The sequence below is a fragment of the Capra hircus genome, chromosome 13 (genome assembly GCF_001704415.2).
Source record: "Capra hircus breed San Clemente chromosome 13, ASM170441v1, whole genome shotgun sequence".
Lineage (NCBI taxonomy): Eukaryota > Metazoa > Chordata > Mammalia > Artiodactyla > Bovidae > Capra > Capra hircus.
Window position 1 is genome coordinate 81,927,499 of NC_030820.1, and position 23,455 is coordinate 81,950,953.

The window sequence follows — 23,455 nt, forward strand, 5'->3', positions numbered from 1 at the left end:
CCCTCTCCTTTTCAGGCTGATCCCTTGGAGCACGGAGGCTCACCGAGTCTACTTACTTGCCCTGGCTTCTAAGAACCACGCAAGAGGGAGCCCAAGGCGGGGCACCCTCCGCTATTCAAGCGGGCGCACGTGGCCTATGTAGATGGTGCAAACCTCTTGTCTCGAGGTTTTATTAGCTTTCCGCGTAAACCAGGTTATTCAGCCTCTTTTCTCCACCAATTTTCCTACTACACTATTCTTTCCTAATCTCTTTATATTTCTAATTAAATAGTCCTTTCCCAGATGCTGACTCTGTCCCCGCTTCAAATTCCCTGGATCCACCGGGGCTGGACCCTGGCAGCAACCCATTTCAGTGTTCTTGCCGGGAGAATCCCAGAGACAGGGGAGCCTGGTGGGCTGCTGTCTGTGGGGTTGCACAGAGTCGGACATGACTGAAGTGACTTAGCAGCAGCAGCAGGATTTTTATGAGGTTAACTGTAAATACAAGTATAATTAGACTTTCAGCTAGAAAAATAGCTAATTGAAGAAAAGATCATTTTTAAAAGTATTTAAAGCATTATTTCTGATAATGGATATCACTCTAAGACATTATTAAATACAGAAAATATTTTAAAAAGCACAGCAAAACTGAGAAACATTCATAATTCTATCTTTTGAGAGGGTATATATTTTTTACCATATACTTTTTATATTAAAGTGAAAGTGTTAGTCTCTCAGTCATGTCTGACTCTTTGCAACCCCCTGGACTGTACCCTGCCAAGCTCCTCTGTCCATGGAATTCTCCAGGCAAGAATACTGGACTGGGTAGCCATTCACTTCTCCAGGGGTTTTTCCCAACCCAGGGATCAAACCCGGGTCTCCTGCATTGCAGGCAGATTCTTTACCATCTGTTGCTGTTGTCATCATGCAGTTGCTCAGATGTGTCCGACTCTTTGCAGCCCTGTGAACTGCAGCACGCCAGGCTTCCCTGTCCGTCACCATCTCCCGGGGCTTACTCAAACTCATGTCCATCGAGTCGGTGATGCCACCTGACCATCTCGTCCTCTGTCACCCCCTCCTCCTCCCCCCACTTCTCCTCCCAATCTTTTCCAGCATCAGGGTTTTTCCAGTGAGTCAGCTCTTCACATCAGGTGGCTGAAGTATTGGAGCTTCAGCTTCAGCATCAGTCCTTCCAAGGACTGATCTCCTTCAGAATGGACAGGTTGGATCTCCTTGCAGTCCAAGGGACTCTCAAGAGTCTTCTCCAACACCACAGTTCAAAAGCATCAGTTCCTCAGCACTCAGTTTTCTTTATAGTCCAACTCTCAAATCCATACATGACTATTGAAAAAACCATAGCTTTGACTGTATAGACCTTTGTTGGCAAAGGAATGTCTCTGCTTTTTAATATGCTGACTAGGTTGGTCATAGCTTTTCTTCCAAGGAGCAAGTATCTTTTAATTTTATGGCTGCAATCACCATTTGCAGTGATTTTGGAGGCCAAGAAAATAAAGTCTCTCACATCTATTTCCCATGAAGTGATGGGACCAGATGCCATGATCTTAGTTTTTTGAATGTTTGAATTTCAAGCCAGCTTTTTCACTTTCCTCTTTGACTTTCACCAAGAGGCGCTTTAGTTCCTCTTTGCTTTCTGCCATGAGGGTGGTGTCATTTGCATATCTGAGGTTATTGATATTTCTCCTGGGAATCTTGATTCCAGCTTGTGCTTCTTCCAGCCCAGCACTTCTCATGATGTACTCTGCATATTAGTTAAATAAGCAGGGTGACGATACACGGCCTTGATGTGCTCCTTTCCCCATCTGGAACCAGTCTCTGCTCCACATCTGGTTCTAACTATTGCTTCTTGACCTGCATACAGTTTTCTCAGGAGGCAGGTCAGGCGGTCTGGATTCCCATCTTTTAAAGAATTTTCCAGTTTGTCGTGAGCCACACAGTCAAACATGCCACATAGTTGATGAAGCAGAAGTAGATGTCTTTCTGAAATTCTCTTGCTTTTCCTGTGATCCAGCGGGTGTTGGCGGCTTGACCAGCTTGATCTCTGGTTCCTCTGCCGTTTCTAAATCCAGCTTGAACATCTGGAAGTTTTCAGTTCATGTACGATTGAAGCCTAGCTTGGAGACCATTATAGTGGAGATGACCATCATATCTACTGCTGTGGCCAAGAATCCCTCAGAAGAAATGGAGTAGCCCTCATGGTCAGCAAAAGAGTCTGAAATGCAGTACTTCGATTCAGTCTCAAAAATGCCAGAATGATCTCTGTTTGTTTCCACAGCAAACCATTCAATATCATGGTGATCCAAGTCTATGCTTTAACCACTAATGCTGAAGAAACTGAAGCTGAACAGTTCTATGAAGACCTACCAGACCTTCTAGAGCTGACACCAAAAAAAGATGTCCTTTTCATCATAGGGGACAGGAATGCAAAAGTAGGGAGTCAAGAGATACCTGGAGTAACAGCCAAGTTTGGTCTTGGCGTACAAAATGAAGCAGGGAAAAGGCTAACAGGTTTTTCCCAAGAGAATGCACTGGTCACAGCAAGCACCCTCTGCCAACAACACAAGAGACAACTCTACACGTGGACATCACCAGATGGTCAACACCGAAAGCAGATTGATTATATTCTTTGCAGCCGAAGATGAGAAGCTCTATACAGTCACCGAAAACAAGACCAGGAACCGACTGTGGCTCAGATCATGGACTCCTATTTCCTAATTCAGACTTAAATGAAGGAAGTAGGAAACACCACGAGACCATTCAGGTATGACCTAAATCAAATCCCTTACGATCATACAGTGGAAGAAACCAATAGATTTAAGGGATTAGATCTGATAGACAGTGCCTGAAGAACTATAGACAGAGGTTCATAACATTGTACAGGAGGCGGTGATCAAAACCATCCCCAGGCACAAGAAAAAGAAATAAAAAAGGCAAAATGGCTGTCTGAGGAGGCCTTACAAATAGCTGAGAAAAGAAGAGAAGTGAAAGGCAAAGGAGAAAAGGAAAGATATACCAATCTTAATGCAGAGTTCCAAAGAATAGCAAGGAGAGATAAGAAAGCCTTCCTCAGTGATCAGTGCAAAGAAATAAAGGAAAACAATAGAATGGGAAAGAGTAGAGATCTCTTCAAGAAAATTAGAGATAGCAAGGGAACTGGAAAAGGTCAGTTTTCATTCCAATCCCAAAGAAAGGCAATGCCAAAGAATGCTCAAACTACTGCACAGTTGCACTCATCTCACATGCTTGTAAAGTAATGCTCAAAATTCTCCAGGCCAGGCTTCAGCAATACGTGAACCGTGAACTCCCTGATGTTCAAGCTGGTTTTCAAAAAGTCAGAGGAACCAGAGATCAAATTGCCAACATCTGCTGGATCATGGAAAAAGCAAGAGAGTTCCAGAAAAACATCTATTTCTGCTTTATTGACTATGCCAAAGCCTTTGACTGTGTGGATCACAATAAACTGTGGAAAATTGCCTACCAGGCTTCTCCATCTGTGGAATTTTCCAGGCAAGGGCACTGGAGTGGGCTGCCATTTCCTTCTCAAACTACTGCACAATTGCACTCATCTCACACCTTGCACAGCAGTGCTCCAAATTCTCCCAGCCAGGCTTCAGCGTATGAGAACTGAGAAACTTACCCTCTGAGCCACCGGGGAAGCCTGCTCTTTATACAGGATTCTCCATTCTGCCTGCGCTGGGCCTTTGCTGCGGTGTGGGCTTTCCTCTAGCTGCACCCGGTGGCCGCTGCGCTCTAGCTCTCATGTGACGACTGCTTACCGCACTTGCTTCTCCTGTTGAATTCAGGCTCGAGCAGATGTGGGCTCAGCAGCTGGGGTTCCCGGGCTTAGTTGCCCGGCGGCATGTGGCACCCTCCCAGACCAGGGGTCAAACCTGTGTCTGCTGTGTTGTCACCACCAGGGGAGCCTGAAGGTGTATATTTTTTAAAGAATTAAAGTATGTCCTTTCTTGGCTTCATAATTTGGTATATATTTTTCTGTTTTTCTTTTTCCCTATTTCAGATCCTATCTATCTCTCTGCCTATCTAGCCACACAGCAGACATATAACACACATCCATGTGTGTGTGCACATGTGTGTGATGTCCATTTACATAGATGGAAGGGTAAGTAAGGCAGGAAGGTCTGAATTTTCTCCTGAATCATCATTTCCAAGTGTAGTTTGTTTCCTCTTGTCCATACAGACATCCAGATCTTCAAGCTGTATCTTAGAATTTCAGATCCAGTTCCGGTGAAATGAAGGGCTGCTGTTGCTGTTCAGTTACCGAGTCCTATTCAGCTCTTTTGGAGCAACCCGTGGACTGCAGCACGCCAGGCCTCCCTGTCCTTCACCATCTCCCAGAGTTTGCTCAAACTCATTTCCATGGAGTCGATGATGTCATCCACCCATCGCATCCTTCTCCTCCCGCCTTCTCTTTCCCTGCATCAGGGTCTTCTCCAATGCGTTGGCTCTTTGCATCCGATAGTCAAAGTTTAGGAGCTTCAACCTCAGCATCAGCCCTCCCAGTGAATATTCATGGTTGATTCCTTAGGATGGACTGGTTTGATCTTCTTGAAGTCCAAGGACCTTCTGCATGGTCCAATTCTCACATGTGTATTTGACTACTGGAAAACCCATGGTTTCAACTATACAGACCTTTGTCCGCAAAACGATGTCTCTGCTTTTTAATATGCTGTCTGGTTTGTGATAGCTTTTCTTCCAAGGAGTGAGCATCTTTTAATTTCATGGTTACTTCTGAGAAGTCCTCTGTGGACTTTGTGTCCCTTCTCCCTTGGTGTTTATTTTAGGAGCATGCTCTTCTCCAGCTCTCACTCCCTATCCATTAGGAGTTCTAGGGTATCTTCATGAAAGAAAAGCTCTGCTCAAATAAGGGCCCACAAAGCATGCCTGCTTGTGTCGGTTAATGTGGCATTTACGAGCTTATAAACATGTAAAATAATATTCCTTAAAATACAGTGCCTGTCTTTTATTTTTTTTTTATTTTTTTTAATTTTATTATTATTTTTTTAAATCTTTAATTCTTACGTGCGTTCCCAAAGTGCCTGCCTTTTAACTCCAGTTCCCTCTCGTTTCCTTGACTGATGGTAGACACAGCATAAAGAAGGATCTGGGAACTCTTTATGTTTATTTCCTCACTTCTCTACACAGTTTCAGCTTTTTCCTATTCACTTCACAACTGTATGACTACCATGGTGATGAAACCTGTTTAACCTCTGTTCTAAGGTTTTTTGCTTCACTTTGTTCAAAATGTCCTGCTCTGGGGAACCAGTCTTAGAAACTTCCCAAGACTATTTCCATGATAACCTGCTGCTTTGACTTGCCATGTTTGTTGTTAAATACAAGGTAGAAATACTCTTCGCCACAGAGAGGGAACTAGGGGAAGGGTAACTATTTTACATTTATGGAAAGTTCCCTTTCAGATTCATAGTTTGTGAGTTGGATCAGTGCATAATCAGGGTTCCACAGGTGAGTGGTAAAATATGTCATTTGTAAACAGGAATGATTATTTCTGAGAGTAAACGAGACTTGTGCCCCAGCAGCTGTTGTAGGAGCAGACTGACAGATGGTCCAGAGGCAGAGAGGAGCTCTGCTGCTGGGGTATCTGGGTCACGTGATCCCCAAGCTGAGGTGCCCCCTGCCCTTTTCCTGATTCACAAATGGAAGGAAAGAGGTGAAAAGAGGGTCTGTGTTCTGTCTTGTTTATCCATCCCTTGGTTGCCCAGAATGTCAGAGTTTACTTCAAAGACTGAAGACGCAAACACGGGGGATTCCAGATTGACGTGTGGAAGAACAGATTGCAGCTTCAAAGTACAGTCTATTCAGAACCTCTGCAAACAGTGGATTTAAGCTTAGAGGATGAGATGCATGAAAAAGATTCCACAATCCAACTTGGATTTGTTTTGCTTCATTTTTACCTCAATGTAAAAGCTGTAAATGAATGCAATTAAGATTGCAACATTGCTGTATATGGACATAGTCAAACAGGTGATCTCCCATCCAAAGGTCATTCTTCCAAATTCTCCCCTCCACCCCAAATAACCACTGTTAGTGTCTCTGAAGTGCCTGCCACACCTCTTGTGTGTGCACGCTGAGGGAGGAGATGGAGATACCACATACACACAGGTCAGACATGAGACGGTATTATAAAGAAGTCTCTGTGGCCTATCTTGTGTTGAAAATCTGTTCCAGTTAGTTCCGCTAGGTCAGGCTCACCAGTTGTAAAAGCTTTGTGGTATTCTGGAGGAGATACTGTTTAACCACATCTCTGTGAATGGACTGTTAGCTTCTTTGCAGCATTTCAGCATTTTATTTCATCTTTGAATCTCCTTTCCCCCCTTGTTCCGCTTGTTGCAGAGCGTGGGCTCTCGACCCACAGGTGTCAGTAGTTGCAGCACGTGGGCCCTAGGGTACTTGGGCTCAGTAGTTGTGGCACACGGACCTAGCTTCTCAGCGGCATGTGGAGTCTTCCTGGACCAGGAATCAAACTCGTGTCCCCAGCATTGGTAGACAGACTCTTACCCACTGTGCCACCAGGAGGGCACTGCTTCAGTGTTTGGAGTGGTGCTGTGATAGTACCTGTGAACCCTAAGACAAGCCACTTCGTACCTCTGTGCCCACGTTCCTCACCTGTGCCATGCGGGTGGGGCAGCGCCCGCCTCACTCATAATAACATCTGCAGTGCGTGCTCAGAAATGTTTTTTATTCCCATGAAGCTGATGGTGGTGATCCCTCTTTGCACACCTGTACTGTGTGCCTTAGAAGTGCTTTTCAGAAATAGTTTCATTGTGGAAAGAGTTTGCATTCGGATGTTGTCAGCTACTCTGCGTGTGTTGCTGAGTTGCTGAGTTGTGTGCGACTCTTTGTGACCCCGTGGACTGTAGCCACCAGGCTCCTGTGTCCATGGGATTTCCCAGACAAGAACACTGGAGTGGGGTGCTGTGCCCCCCTCCAGCAGATCTTCCTGATACAGGGATCGACCCCAAGCCTCCTATGTCTCCTGCATCGACAGGTGGCTTCTTCACCACTAGGCCTTCTGGGAAGCCTGTTACCTACTTCACATTGCCTTCCGAAACGCCTTTACTGTTTGTAGCGGCTCTTTTGTATTGGAATAGCCAGGTACACGCTTTGCTAACGCTGAGCATTTATCTTTTTTTTTTTTTTTGCCAGCTTGATGGCAAAATATCCCAATGGTTACTTATTCTATATTCTTTTAGTTGTATAAGGAGACAGTTTGTTTTTTTCCCACTTTCAGTTTCTTCAGTAAATAAGCATGAAGTTAAAGTAGTGAGTGGACGCCTGGACGTGGGCTCTTCAGAGACTAGGAGAGAGAGGTAGAGCTGCTGTTCAAAGGCACCTGTGCCGCAGCCGCCTGGCAGTGGGTGAGGAGGGCTTGTCGTATTTGCCTGAAGGACCATGAAAGCTAGTAGGATGAGGATGCAGGGTCTGGACTGAGATTTTACCCGACCCCAAAGCCCTGCGGCTCAAGGGTAAAGAATCCGCCTGCAGTGCGGGAGTCGCAGGAGACCCAGTTTTGATCCCTGAGTTGAGAAGATCCCCTGGAGAAGGGAATGTCAACCCACTCCAGTATTCCTGCCTGGAGAGTCCCGTGGACAGAGGAAACCAGCAAGCTACCGTCCACGGGGTCTCAAAAGAGTCACACATGACTTAGCAACTAAAGAGCAGCAGCGGGAGTGACGGCGGCAGCGGGAGTGACGGCGGCAGCGGGAGTGACGGCGGCAGCGGGAGTGACGGCGGCAGCGGGAGTGACGGCGGCAGCGGGAGTGACGGCGGCAGCGGGAGTACGGGTAGTTCCACTTCAGTGGACGATGCAGAGGCAGTCTGCATATCCACACATTTAAGGTCTACACCTTGACACGTTTGGAGGGAAGTATGCATCCACGGGGGCTTCCTGAAGGCTCAGCTGGTGAAGACTCCGCCTGCAGTGTGGGAGACCTGGGCCCGACCCCTGGGCTGGGGAGATCCCCTGGAGAAGGGAACGGCTCCCCACTCAGGACTCTGGCCTGGGGAATTGCATGGGCTGTACAGACCAGGGGGTCACAAAGAGCCGGACACGGCGCATGCGTGAGAGTCGGGCGACTTTCACACGCACAGCCATGAAGACAGCTGTCAGTGACATGCCCGCCTCCTTTTCCTGTCAAAGTTTCCTTCTTCCCTGTTTCTTTATTTGCTCTTTTGTGATAAGAATACTCAGGTGAGATCAACACTCTTATAGAATTTGGAAGAACACGATGCAGTGTTACTAACCATGGGCGCTGTGGTGTGCAGCAGACTCTCACCTGGCCTGGCCGAAGCAGGCTGCCCTCGTCAGTGTGCTCTGCATGGCCTTTGCAGGGATTTCATGGTGATAGTTCACTGTGTCTGTGCACCTGTGGGTCATTCATGTCAGTGTACGGCCAAACCACCACAATATTGTAAAGAACTCATCCTCCAATTAAATTAATTTTAAAAGTTCACTTGTTGATTATTAACTGTATGTCTGTATGTTACTTTTCTTTGTTTGTTTGTTTGTTTTTGGCCATTTGGAGTTCCTCTGGTTTTGAACTATTTCTGTCTTCCAAGTGTCTACTGGGTTATCTTCTTATCGGTTTGTAGGAGGTATTTTTCATGTAACCTGGATATGAACCCTTTTCCAGTTCTATAAATCGCCAATAACTCTGCCCTCTCTATAGACTGATTTTTAAATGATGTGCCTTTTCATGAATGTACATTCTTAATTTTCCCTTGATGGTTGGTGCTTGTTGTTTCCCTTTAAGAAATGTATTCCCAATCAAAACAGGAAATCTGAGTGAAAGCTGATCCTGGAGTATGGGAAATCAGTGGCATGTGACTAGTGGATTTCGGAATTGTTATGGATTAGTAACTACTGTTCGTTCACCATTTGCCCCATTTTCAATGAGAATATATACTGTTATCTTGTTGCATCATTGTATTTTAAGTGTGTGAGACACACAGTCTTTTTTTAGTTAACAGATCTCTGGATCAAGAGAATCTGCACCTCTGGAAATTCATTTCTGCCTGTACTTAATTTAGATGACAACCTGGACTTCAAGATTGAGCCTGGGACTGATTCGGTAACAGAGATGAGAGTGTTGAAAGTTCTGGGTTATTGGTATAGTTTGGTTTTGGAAGGTATGTGAGTAATTTTTAGTCACAGAAACCACCATGTCAGATTGTCTAATGCCCGTAAGTCCCTCCTGAATCTCTATGCTCAGATGCAACGTGACCTTACTGCTCTTCCTTCTCGAGGCGTCTTTCTGCCCATCACCTTGACTTGGAGTTTGGTCATGTGACATGATCTGGCCAGTGAGCTAGCAGGACGTTTGGCACTGATGCGATGTTTTATGCATTAGGGCTGGTCCTCTTGCAAGCCAGCTGTTGTCTAACAAAGTCTGTGCTATGTTTTGGTGAGGACATGCGGAGAAGAGGTGCTGGGGACTGAAGAACCTTCTGGAGAATGACCTGAGTTTCTAGCTGAGAGCCATCATTAAGTGTCAGACGGAGCAGTGATGTGAAGCTTCCTGCTGAACACAAGCTGTGAGAAGCCCCAAAGATGCCGCGTGGAATAGAATAATCACCCAGCCGCGCCCATCCGAAACATTGTTACGGGAAGTAATGCACTGTTTTTGCTTAAAGTCACTAGTTTTGGATCGACCTGTTACACAGCTGTAGCTACTGGTACACATGCCGTTTTAGAAGTTGAGAAGTCTCAGTATCATGACTAATAAGTCTCTTTAACCAATTAACAAATCAATTTCAGTTCAAAACAACTTTTCAAAGGGACATTTGACACTCAAGGAAATTTTTCCAAACTCCATCTGAGACAGTGGACATAGGAGGATATTTATATGTGAAAAGTAAGAATGTATAATTATAGTGCATGAAGTTGTGCTGAGGTTCCTTTCAATCATATGTACAAGGCTTTATGTCCTGAAACATAAAACATGACAAACTTTTCGATTTCAGAAGTGTACCATAATTTTCAACTTTAAACAACTCATTCAGCAAATATGTATTGAACATTTACTACTGTAATATAATTATGTTAAAAAAGTTAAATTGTGATCCAGTTTGGAGGCTGTGGCTAGACGCTGTTCAGTTCTCTTCCTTGAGCAGCTGATTAAGGAGACATAACACCCTCTTGTCTTATCGAGCTCCCACCCTCCCCAGGTACTATGCCCCAGCCCTAATCTCCCCAGCTGAACAACTGGGGACAGGCCCTCTGCCTCAGAGCCTTTAAAATTATCCAGAGAAGCCAGTCCACAGGGCAGTCACAGAGCCTGGCTGGCCTCACCCTGCTTGTTAGAAGGAAGCCGTCCGCTGCAGCTCCAGCTCTCTAGCTCCCAGCTGGAAGGCTTATCTGTTTTAGCTGAAGGTAGCCAAGTCCTGATTTCATCCATCTGGTGTTAGTGTGCCGTGTCCCTCCCTTAAAAGGATCTTTACATCTTAGAAAACAATTACTGGCTAGGAATTTTTCTGTGTGCTAGAAATAACATAGGTTAAGTGAATAAAAAATGGTTCGCTCAAGTAGTTTTCCTTCTCATGGATTTGTGAGAGAGACACAAACCCGTGGTGGGTATTTGTATTACATTGGGCTGCCCTGGGGGCTCAGATGGTGGAGAGTATACCTGCAATGTAAGAGACTTGGATTTGATCCCTGGGTCGGGAAGATCCCCTGGAGGAGGGAATGCCAACCCACACCAGTATTCTTGCATATATATGTGTGTGTGTGTGTGTGTGTGTTTGTATATATACTGTTTCATCCTTTATATATATGTACACACATATATAATCCTTTATATATGTACACACACATATATATGTACACTATTAAATATTGACCAGAAAAAATCTAAACATTTTAAAGGAAAACTGGAGATGGCAATGACATGATGGACATGATAATTAGTAAAGGGAATTTTAAAGGTTCACAAACCACAGGGAAAAATCATAAAAACAAATGGGATTTACAGTATATTTTTAAAAGTTAAATTGACCATTATTATAAAGAATAATACAAACCATGTGCAATTTTTTAAATTTCAAAACTATTAACATATAACACAAGAGTACATTTTTAACAGTTAACTGAGTCCTTTTCACTGAAAGTGGAAGAATGATAAAAATTATGTAAAGTAGAATTGGGACTTCGGATCATAGAAATTAAGATATAAAGGACTGATTAGGCAAGATGTTCTATCTACATTTTCTCTGACAGGTGAATAGATGTAGTTCTGAGCCTCACTATGAAACTTAACTTGAATTTATATGCACCAAGTGATATTCTTTTTTTCACTGTTCATTATCCTGGTAATTACAATATTGACTGAAAGCTTAGTTTAATTTGTATCAATTATCCAAAAAACATTTCAGTACACTTTTTTTTTCCTTTTGGATCAAAGCTTGCTTGAGAATATTTTAAGTGTGTTTCTGCCCTTGAAGTTCATCTGTTAAACCCATTGATGTTGTTGTGAACTAAGTATGAAGTGAATCCTGCTGATGGGATGGTTCTTGGTTTTATATGCAAATAATATCTTTCCCAAGTTTCTAATGATTTTTAGCTTTGCTCAGAATAAATTCTTTTTTCTTCAGAATTTAATGGATACTATGAAAACAAGTCAATATCTTGAAACAATAAGCTACATTTTTATCCAGTAAAAGTTGTGAATCTTAAAAAAAAAAATCCAGTGTGTTTAATTCTAAAAGGAAAAGACAGTCAATTAAACCACAATTTTGCTAGTCAGTTACTATCAGTTAATCTTGTAATCCTTTCTTCACTATTTTGTACTTAGGCTTTATAGTAACCATGAAGAACTTAGCTTCATTTTATGGATATGGACATTAATGCCTGGGTTGATTAAATGACTTACCCCTTCTAGTCACTCAGTAAGTGACTGATGAACAGTTGTGTCTGACCACAGAGCCAGTATTCTCTGCACTTTTCCACTTTGTTTAAGGACTTTTACTTAGTTAACTGATTGGTTAGGAGGCAGGGGATTGTGTTTAAGGATTTTAGAGAGTGGGCTAAACCCTTCAGAACGAGGTAGGTCCTAGCACCGTCAACCGGAATTCATCCAGACTGAAGCTGCTGATGGAAGCGGCCCAGCCGTTGGGTAGCAGTGACCACCCCGTCCAGGGGCGTGGCCACGCCCTCCGTCTCCCAGCCTCGTCACGCTCGTGTCCACAGGGATTCTCATCTGACGTGCGCTCTGCTTCTCTTGGCAGTGTGTGCTTGACTATGCTGTGTTTTGACCTCTGCAAAGCCTGCATTTTTGAATGATGTTTTAAACTGCTGTCTCCAGAATCTACTGTAATTTCAGGGATAGGGCAGGTGTTCATTAAATAGTTGCTGAATGAATAAATTAGCAAGGTGAATTATGTTGATGGATTTCCATTGCTAAACCAAACTTGCATTTCTGGGGTGAACTCAGTTTGGACATGATGGATCATGCTTTTCTGTCTTGTTGGACTGGACTTGCTGCTGTTGTTCAGTTACCAGGCCATGTCTGACTCTTCACAACACCGTGGACTGTAGCACACCAGGCCTCCCTGTCCCTCGGCATCTCCCAGAGTTTGGCCAAGTTCACGTCCGTTGCTTTGGTGATGCTGCCCACTGTCTCATCCTCCATCACCTCTTCTCCTTCTGCCTCAACCTTTCCCAGCATCAGAATCTTTTCCAGTGAGTTGGCTGTTCACATCAGGTGCCGAAGTATTGGAGCTTCAGCATCAGTCCTTCCAGTGAGTAGTCAGGGTCGATTTTCTTTAAGATTGACTGGTTTAATCCCCTTGCAGTCCAAGGGACTCTCAAGAGTCTTCTCCAGAACTGCAGTTTGAAAGCACCACTTCTCTGGCGCTCTGCCTTCTTTATTGCTCAGCTCTCAGATCCATCCAGGACTGCGGGAAAGCCTGTAGCCTTGACTGTGTGGACCTGTGCTGGCAAAGGGGCGGCTCTGCTGGTTTACACGCCGTCTGGGTCTGTCAGAGCTTTCCTGCCGAGACGCGCTTGTCGTCCAGCTTCCTGGCTGCAGTCCCCATTCCCGGTGATTTTAGGCCCCAGAAGAGGACAGCCGCCGCTGCTTCCACCGTAACCCTTCTGTCTGCCATGAAGTGCTGGGGCCAGTTGCCATGGTCTCAGCTCTTTTAATATTCAGTATTAAGCTGGGTTTTCACTCTTCTCCTTCACCATCATCAAGAAGCTCTTGACTTCCTCTTTGCTCTCTGCCATTACAGTGGTATCGTTCACATACGTGAGGCTGTTGATATTTCTCCTGGCAGTCTTGATTCTAGCTTGTAACTCATCCAGTCCAGCATTTCTGGTGATGTGCTCTGCATGTAAGTTAAATAATCAGACTGACAATAAACAGCCTTGTCATATGCTTTTCATATATTATTTAATTACTGACATTTTATCTAGAACTTTTTAAACTGCTGTCTCCAAACTGCTGTAATTTCAGGGATAGGGCAGGTATTCATTAAATAGTTGCTGAATAAATAAATCAGCTAACATCACAAGGAAATGGAACTCTCATACGCTGTTCACAAGCATGTAAAACAGTGCACCAGCTTTGAAAAACGTCTGTCTGCTCCCACACGTGAACCAAGAGGAATTAAATCATGTGAAGGTGCAAATGCTTGTACATAAATGCTTGCAGCAGCTTTATATTTAATTGTGAAAAACTGGAGACAAACCAAATGTCCACCAACAGGCAAACAGCTAAACAAGCTGTGGTATGTCTACGAAATGGAATATTACTCATCAGTAAAAAGGAATGGGCTACTGGCATTGCTACAACAGGGATGCATCTCAAATAATTCCAAGCTAAATAAGTCAGACAAAAGATACATATAGAGTGATTCTATGTATAGCAAATATTACGAAAGATGGACTAATCTGCAGTGACAGAGGTGGATTAGTGGTAGGTAGAGCGGTTAGGGGCGTAGAGAGCAGGGTTACCAAGAGGCACGGCTTTCAGACATGACAAGACACTCGTCTGTTCTTATAGTTGTGCACACGTGTCAGAACCAGCCAAATTACACAAGTGTGTCTTACTGTCTGTCGGTTACACCTCAGTGTGTTTAAAAAGGAAAAATAAGTAATCGATGCAGTTCAACTTTATCATGTTTTATATTAGAAAAAAAGAATCACTAGCTTCCCTAGAATTTGTCAGCTTAAAGATGACTTTTAAATGAATTATCTCATTGTTTTATGAATAGAATTAAGTCAGTAATAATGGTTGGAAATATATTTTAGCTAATACAAAATATCCATTGTTTTCTTTAAAAGGTCATTTTATAATGATTAGAGGGAGTTAGAAGCTTACATGTTACCTCATTATTGAATTTTTTCTAGCCCAGATCAGTGCAATCTCTGATAGGGACTAGGTAGGATAATAATAACTTATTACCACTGACTTTTTCCACTACTTCTTTGTTAGCCCAGTGAAATTTATGAGTAGAAAATGTCATTGGGTTTGAATTGTCATCAAGAATACAAACCATTGTTTAAAAAAAGAGATGTTTTCTCACATCATTAAAAAATTGATGTTTTCTCACATCTGTTGATAATAGAAAATGCATAGTTTCTGTAAAGATATATATATACACACACACACTATATATATGTATAGGTATATATACACACAGTGTGTGAAATGGAGTGCAATGAATTAGTTACCATTTGTGAAGTCTCCCTCTATTGTTACATGGTCAAGAGTATAGTCAAAAAAATCATCCAAAGGGCACCTCTGTCTCTTCTCTCCTTTGGGAAGGATATTGCAGGGTGCTTTCCAGTTTGTGTGGCAAGACCTGACTTCCAGTTTCCCCTCATCTGTGACTTTGGATATTATTACTTGTGCACAACACATATTTATGGGACAAAGTTAAAATAGACATTGTAATAAGAAGTAAAGCTTTCAGGTAAAAAAATCAATGGGAAATAGATTTTTGGATAGAATCCAGCACTTCATCTGCTTCAAATAATCGTGTCTCTATCTGTCTTGGGTCCAAAATGTCTGTAAGCAATTAAGTCAGATATTCTACCATATGCAAGCATGTAAGGGCAAGAGAAACAGAGAAGTCTTATTAATACAAGGATGTTGGTTATTTCCTGACAGTTTTTCATAGGATTTGAGATTTTTTAGCCATAATTAGTTGTTTCTTTTCTTTGAAAAACTGTTTAAGCATCTCCGAATGATGGAGAAACCACAAAAACATTTTTGTAAACAAAGAGCACCATAAAGTAGGAAACAGAGCACAAAGCTTGTATGCTTATAGTTTGTGTGACTATGACTAAAATGTTTTTAATTAGAAAACTGTATTTAATGTATGTGTGTTTGTTTTTCTAGAAAAACGAGTAAGTGAAACTTCAAGGAGCCTAAATGGATACATGTTCTGTCTTAGTTTTAAGCCTTTATTTTCTTTCCATAGTAATTCTCTACTGTGCTCTGTCCTTAAAGAAATGACATTTGGTTACATAAGTCTTCCTTGGATTTCTGTTCCTAAGGAGATGGAATAGACATACTTTTTCTTATTTCTCAGGCTAACCACTCTGAAAACTCTGAACATTTTATGTAAAAGAAATGAGAGAAGAATCTGAAAAGTGGATTAAAAAACACATTGACTAATGAAATTAGCTAGGAAAAGCAACAGGATAGTAAGTTCCATGGGTTTCCTTTTGCTTCATAGACCAGACTTACAATGAACGTATTTTAGGAAAAAAATAGAAAATCTTTGTGAATAAGACTAGGCAATTTTTTTTTTTAGTAGACACCAAAAGTACACTTCCTAAAAGGAAAAAAAATGATAAATTGAACTTTGTAAATAAAAATCTTGTGAAGTCTCCTGTTAAAAGGATAAAAAGCAATGTATAAGAAAGTGTTTACTGACTCTGATAAATTACATACTGACAAAACACTAGTATCTGAAGTACATAAAGAATGCTTAAAACTTCAGCATTAAAAAATAAACCAATGAGAAAGTGGACAGGAGACATGGAGACTTTTCTCTGAAGAGAATAGACAGATAAACACATGAAAGCATGTTCAACTTTACTAGCCATTAGGGTAATACAGACTATTATCCTAGTGAAATCTCTCTCTCTCTCTCTCTCTCTCTCTCTCTCTCTCTCTCTCATATATCAGAATAAAACTTGGAGAAGGCGATGGCGCCCCACTCCAGTGCTCTCGCCTGGACAATCCCATGGACGGACGAGCCTGGTGGGCTGCAGTCCACGGGGTCGCTAAGAGTCGGACACGACCGAGCGGCTTCCCTTTCACTCTTCACTTTCCTGCACTGGAGAAGGAAATGGCAACCCACTCCAGTGTTCTTGCCTGGAGGATCCCAGGGACGGGGGAGCCTGGTGGGCTGCCGTCTATGGGGTCGCACGGAGTCGGACACGACTGGAGCGACTCAGCAGCAGCAGGATAAAACAAAGCTCTAAGGAAATGCTGGTGAGGATGTGGCGATACTATGTTATTCACTCATTGCTGGTGGACTGAATGGCCGTACTTGGTATGGACATAACAAGAACAGAGGCCAGCATCTGCTTAAAAACTACGAAGTACAAACCATCATACAGCCCAACAACTGCACTCTTTACTCATCCCAGAAAAATGACCACGTGTGTTCACACAAAAATTTATAGACACGCGTTCGTACCGGTTGTATTCATAGTAGCCTAAAACCAGAAGCAGCGCAGATGTCCTTCAATGGATGAACGGTTAGACAGACTGGAAACTCCTTCAGTGGATGAACGGTTAGACAGACTGGAAACTCCCGTAGCATGGGATATGCAGTGATAAAAAGAAGTCGACTGTAGTCACACACAGTAGCTGGGATGAATCTCCAGAGAATTATGCTGAGTGAAAAAGCCAATCCCAAATGGTTAGGTATCAGTGCAATGTGATTCTATCTCTATATCATTCTTGAAACAGCAGTCATACATAAATAGGGAACAAACGACTAGTTTCCAGGGCTTAACACGGGCTTCCCAGGTGGCTCAGCAGTAAAGGATCCCTGCCAATGCAGGAGACACGGTTCAGTCCCTGGGTCCAGGAGATCCCCTGGAGAAAGAAACGGCAGCCCACTCCAGTATTCTTGCCTGGAGAACCCCGTGGGCAGAGGAGTCTGACAGGCTGCAGACTATGGGGTCACACAGAGCTGGACGCGACTGAGTGACAGCATGCATGCAAGGGTGAATGGCTTGAGTGGGAGGGAAAAGACGTGAATATAAAGAAGCAACATTAGCATCTTTGTAGTGGTGAAAGTGTTCTGGATCTTGACTATATCAATATGATACACTGTTTTTGATGTTGTATCAATACTAGAGTTTTGCAAAATTTTGCCATTGGGAAAACTGGGTCAAGTGTACATGGTATCTTTGTATTATATTTTTAAAACTGTGTGTGAATCTAGAATGGTCTCAAAATGAGAAGTTATAAGATACATATTTCTTGTCTTGTACCTTCTTTTGGGGCTTCCCGAAAGGAGTACCAGTCTTTACTGGCTCAGTGGTGAAGAATCTGCCTGCCCATGTGGCAGGCCCAGGGGACTTGGGTTCAGTCCCTGGGTCAGGAAGATCTCCTGGAGCAGGAAATGGCAACCCATTCCAGCATTCTTGCCTGGAAAATTCCGTGACAGAGGAGCCTGGCAGGCTACAATCCATGAAGCCACAAAGAGCTGGACATGACTGAGCCCGTGCGTGCGCGCTCACACACATGCATGCACACAGAGAGAGACACATGCATGCAGACACGCACACACATGTGCACACGTAATGTGCACACACACACACACACACACACACACACACACCCCTTCTTTTTAGCTCCCACAATGGGGAAGCTAAGAAGGTGTTACCAGGGAAGGGGAAGTGGGAGGCCCAGGCACTGCTTTTCCTCAGTCCCCTGCGTGGCCCTGTTGTCTTGTGTTCCTGTCAAGGGAGTCTTCATTCCATGATTCTCTGTCTGGGTTTTGTACCCATTGCCTCCCTCCAATTTGTTCTGACCTTGGATAACACCTGTTCTAACTTGCCCTGGGATAGTGAGTGTGGCTTTCTTGCCCACTGCCCATGCGTGTGTGCTAAGTGGCTTCAGTTGTGTTCAACTCTGTGTGACCCTATGGACTCTAGGCAAGAATGCTGGAGAGGGTTGCTGTGCACACCTCCAGGGGACCTTCTAGACCCATGGATCGAACCCAAGTCTCTTACGTCTAACCTGCATTGGCAGGTGGATTCTTTACCTCTCGCACCACCTGGGGAAGCCCATTCACTGCCCACAACTTAGTAAAGAAATCGTTGGTTAAACTCTCCAGGGAGAGCCTGTGCTTTCTGGTGGTATGTGGGCTCGTGCGGTCGTAGACTGTGAAGCTGTGAGACACGCCGGCCCTGCGTGCCTGTGTCCATGCCTCATGGCAGGTGAGGTTCTTGCCGCTGTGGACTAGCAGGAAAGAGAAGGAAATTCTAGCGGAAAGAGGAGGAAATGCACATGTGAGCGAAGACGGTCCCTTCGTACAGTGACAGGAAGAAAACCTGACGTTGCGATGGAATAAGAAGCGATCGTACGCGTGGTTTGCTTTCCACGGTTTGTGTATAACTCTCTGAGCAGGTACCAGCTGAGCTGAGCCTTGAACTATGCGAAGACTCCAGTCACGCAAAGAGCCGGGGGAAGAATTCGGGATGTCTAAGCACAATAAAGTCAGTCGACTCATCGCACTGACTAAGGAGAGATGGAGGGAAGAAGAGAGGCCTGAGAGATAGGCAGGCCCCTGTGGGGTTCTGTTGCTATTTGTGATACAATTTGCATCGAATTCAATATGAAAGGGGCAGTGATTAGAGTGTTTTCTTCATTATCCATTTATTTAATCTATTATAAGCAAGATTTTGCAGTGAAGTAGTGGGATTTTGCTGAATAAATATATGGCCCTAGGATTCTAGAAGCTTGCAGTTCATTGAAAGAGATAAGATGAATATACAAACAGCTACAATAGAAAGTTCTAGCTAATTTACATAATGATCGATTTTGTTCTAAAAAGAGCAAACCTTTGGGATTATCCAGCTGTCTGTCACTTCCACATTTTAGCCTAGTAATTGCTACTCTGGTGAGAACAAAATAAAGAAAAGAGATTCTTGATAAATACCTTTAATTGTTTACAAGGGTTTTGATGTTTTTACCTTTTTAGTGAAATGGAACCATCTTGGATGCCAGAATGAACAGTGAGTTAATGGCACCCCTGTTCCCCTTCTTTCTTCTGGACGGCTCCTCTTTTTCAGCACAATCAGTGCCAGAGAGAGTGTGCCTCACGGTAGGAACTGGTCCAGGGGTGCTGGTAGTTTAGATAGTACTTCCTCAAATTTCAGTCTGTGAATTGGACACACCAGAATCTCAGATAATTCTGAATTTTAAAATGTTCTGAACAAAGTCCCCAACCTAACCCTGGGGAGTCTTACTCTATTAGTCAGCGTGTGTGTGTTGCAGAGAAGGGTAGCAGGAATTCAGTGTCCCAGGTGATTGGAGAAGGACATGGCAGCCCAGCCCAGTGTTCTTGCCTAGAGAATCCCATGGACAGAGGAGCCTGGCAGGCTACAGTCCGTGGGGTCACAAAGAGCTGGACACGACTGAAGCCACTCGGCACACAGGTGGTTTGAAGTGCTCGGGCTTAGGGGAGAAAACGCTTAGTGAACGAACTGGCAAGCAGCAGATCGAATCACATCCTCAAAGTTAGCACCTTGGTCTCTCTTTTTCTTATTCTAAACTTTTTATTTTGTATTGTAGTATAGCCAGTTAACAATGTTATGACAGTTTTGTGTGAACTCTGAAGGGACTCAGACATACACATGTATCCATTCTCCTGCAAACTCTCATCCCATCCAGGCTGCCGCGTAACACTCAGCCGAGTTCAAAGATGAGTGTGGTGGTGTCCCGGCGGCACAGGGGCGAAGATGGGAAGGAGGAGGCTGACTCAGATTTTAAGAGTAGATGAGCTTGGGGAGGAGGAAGGGGGAGTCAAGGGCTCCAAGTGGAGAGCAGGTGGTAACCTAACTCAGAAACGGAATGTAGAGAGAAGGGCTGGTTTCTGAGAAAATGGTGCCCATTTGGCAGTGAGATATGTGGGCATCCCGGCTGGCTCAAACGGTAGAGAATCTACCTGCAATGCAGGAGACCTGAGTTCCCTCAATTAGGAAGATTCCCTGGAGGTGGGAAGGACAACCCACTCCAGTATTCTTGCCTGGAGAATTCCATGGACAGAGGGGCCTGGCAAGCTACTTACTGTCTATGGGGTCATAAGGAATCCAGCTCGGCTGAGTGATGTTTACTTTCTGTGGGTTTAAATTCACGGTGACCTGTTGAGGAGGGGTAGCTAGCATAGGCTTTCTGAGACTGTTAGCCCTCATTTAGTTTGTATTTTCTCAGGCTCCCTTGCAGCCAGCCTAGGATCTTGTAACTGGGTTCTAGCTAATGGGGGAGAAATTAGCAAAACCACTGCCAGGCCCGACTCTTAAAAACACATCCCTGCAGGCTCTCTGGTAACTTCTCAGTGACCCTGGAAGAGGTATGCTCCTAAGGTGTCATCACGAGATAGAGGGAAGTCCAGCAGACTGGTATCAGGCTTTGAGTGAACAGCAAGTAACCTTTCTTCCTTTTTCCTCAACTCTAGTTTAGAAGGACTCCAAAAAAGGGATTCTTGGGGGCCAGTGAACTGTCTTGCAGGTTTCCCTTGGTGCTGCCTACTTTCTGTAGGATGCAGCTCTCGGCCCACTGGGGGCTGGACCGGGAGACAAACCTGAGAGCTGTCATCACTCCCTTCTCGAGGTTATTCCCTTGGAAACTGTTCATTCTGAAGCCTGGTCATTGATCACGCCTTTTATTCCTGCCGGACGGGTTTCTCCTGGGAGGGTCTGCAGGCTCTGAAGTGAAATGAAATGAATAGTTCAGTCTTGTCCAACTCTTTGTGACCTCATGGACTGCACAGTCCATGGAATTCTCCAGACCAGAACAGTGGAGTGGGTAGCCTTTCCCTCCTCCAGGGGGTCTTCCCAACCCAGTGACTGAATCCAGGTCTCCCGCATTGCAGGCAGATTCTCTACCAGCTGAGACATAACACCAGAGTGCAGGCTCCCTAATCCCAAACATGCTTGAGTCATAGAATCTATGACCCTTATTACGCTTGAATGAAATCAAATACTTTCATCCAGCATGCTGTGGCATAGGGTTGCCAAATATGTGGCACCTTGACCAGCTGCCTCAGTGTCTCCTGGGAACTCACTAGAAATACGTATTCTCAGGTCGCACTGAGACCTGTTGAGTCTGAGTGTTAACAAGCCATCCAGGTGACTCTGGAAGAGGCTACAGTTTGAAAACAACTGGACTAGTGCCTATTTAATCTTTCCAACATTTTTTCCCTCCTATTTAAGATGAAGAACAAGGGTTAGATTAGATAAAGTGCGTAGCATTGCCGCCCGCACATAATGGTGCTTGTTTTGGGGAAAGTGTAAGCAACACACCCTCCTCTCGCCAAAGCATGCATCTCTGCCACAGCCTGTGGTAACACAGAGCTGAATCCATTGTGCTATCAGGAAAAGAAATATGGAGCGGAAGCATAATTTATCCAGCAGGAGAAGAACCGCACGTTTGTTCTTGTGTGCTCTGATCATAGCACCAGAGAGAGACCAAAGTGGCTCTTTGGTAAGGTAAAGGATTAGAAGAGAGCGTAATAATTTCTCATAAAAGTACAAGAAAGCTGACATTAAAGACCTTTGAAGGATAAATCTCAGCACGTTGTGCTTTTATGCATGCAAGTGATGGAGAGACAGGTATAGAGCTAGAAGAGACGAGAATCCATGAGGCTGGTACTTTGATTAGAGGAAGGGCTACTGGAATCCAGGTAGGCACCCATCCTTTCCACTTTCAATTTTATCCTTAAAAGTCGTACAGATAGGCCAGCCCCGTTCACCAGTCCTCAACTACAAAGAGTTGGGTGATGGTGCCTCAAGACAGCCCATCTTTTTCAATCATTTTGAAGGATACTTCATTGATGAAAGAAGATCTCTGAGTGGGTGCATTTTAATTCACAGTTAACAAAAGAAACCATCTTCACTGCGGATGGTCAAACGCCAGCCCATTAAAAAGTGTCGTCTCAGTGCAATAGGGGACGCTAAGCATGGATGCACGCGCACGTAGAACTGACTGGTAAAAGAAAATTGAACACGAACACTGATGCTTTGCAAAAGTGGGACAAAAATGAGCAAAGAATGCAAATTGCTGGAGATAATGGTTGCCATGGCAATTGTTTGTCCAGAACTCAACCTGTGGTAACTCAGGCAAGAGTGATTGAGAATAAAAGCCGTTGCAGACCTCCCCCACTTTGGTTTTGTCGCCGCTGCTGCTGCTGGAGCAGTGAGACAGCACCCTCCCTCGCCCTGTGGGAGCCCCAGCGCAGTCTGCTGAGAGGGGGTGGTCTGCGGCCCTCACAGAGCACCCGGGGGTGTCTGGCCTCCTCGGCGTTCGGGAAACACATCAGACACTGCAGGGTGAAGTGCCATGCCTGGCACAACTGTTCCGACACCCGCTCCCCGGAAGAGCAGGCCATCTTCTGTCAGTAAAAGTGCAAAGCAGTGGGATTTCTTTTTTTTTTTTTTTTTTGATCAAGGTTGCAAAATGCTGGATGGGAAGAAGCAACACACCGCAGTTTTCTTCCTCTGTGTGGCTGTCCGCACCCTTTCTCCCATGTAATTACCCATCTGTTTGAGAGGGAGGCGATGCTTCCTGTGACATTTAGAAGAAAGGCACCTGTTTGTAGAAAGGCAAGAATAACCTAGTTTGCCTTTCCTGACTCAATATAATGGGTTTTTCTTTTTCATAATCATGTTGCTCTGACTGTAGTCTTTTCAAATCCTTCTTTTCACCTCTCATATGTCATTCTTTGAATCAGCTTCTAGTAGGAAAGCTGTTCTTGGAGAAGAAAGCAGAGAGAGAGGAATCATATGGGAAGAGGAAGAGAGCTTTGAGGGCAGAAGGAATGTGTTGAAAATAGTCTCTTTTCTCCTAAATTCTGTAACCATGTTTTATGATCTTTTCATCTTGCATGGTTGGTTGGTGAGAAATGGAACATTTGCATTTCAAGGTAGACAAAGGCTTTTACTGATGTCCAGTAACCAGGGAAACTTAATGAGAAGTTACAGTGGTTGGACTCGTAACAACATGTTTTCTGTGGTAGCCAGACAGCAGAAGGCTTTGTATACACAAACACAGAAAGTGCGCTGCTTGTTAGGTACCATATCTAATTAGCTAGAACCCAAAAAACTTGCACTAATGATATTTTTATGCCAGGAGAGTTTGAGAAATTGCACTTCAGTTTGGATGTTTTAAAACAGTAGGAATTGCCAGAAGTTATACACATAAATAATACAGCTAACAGGGGTTGAAGATTA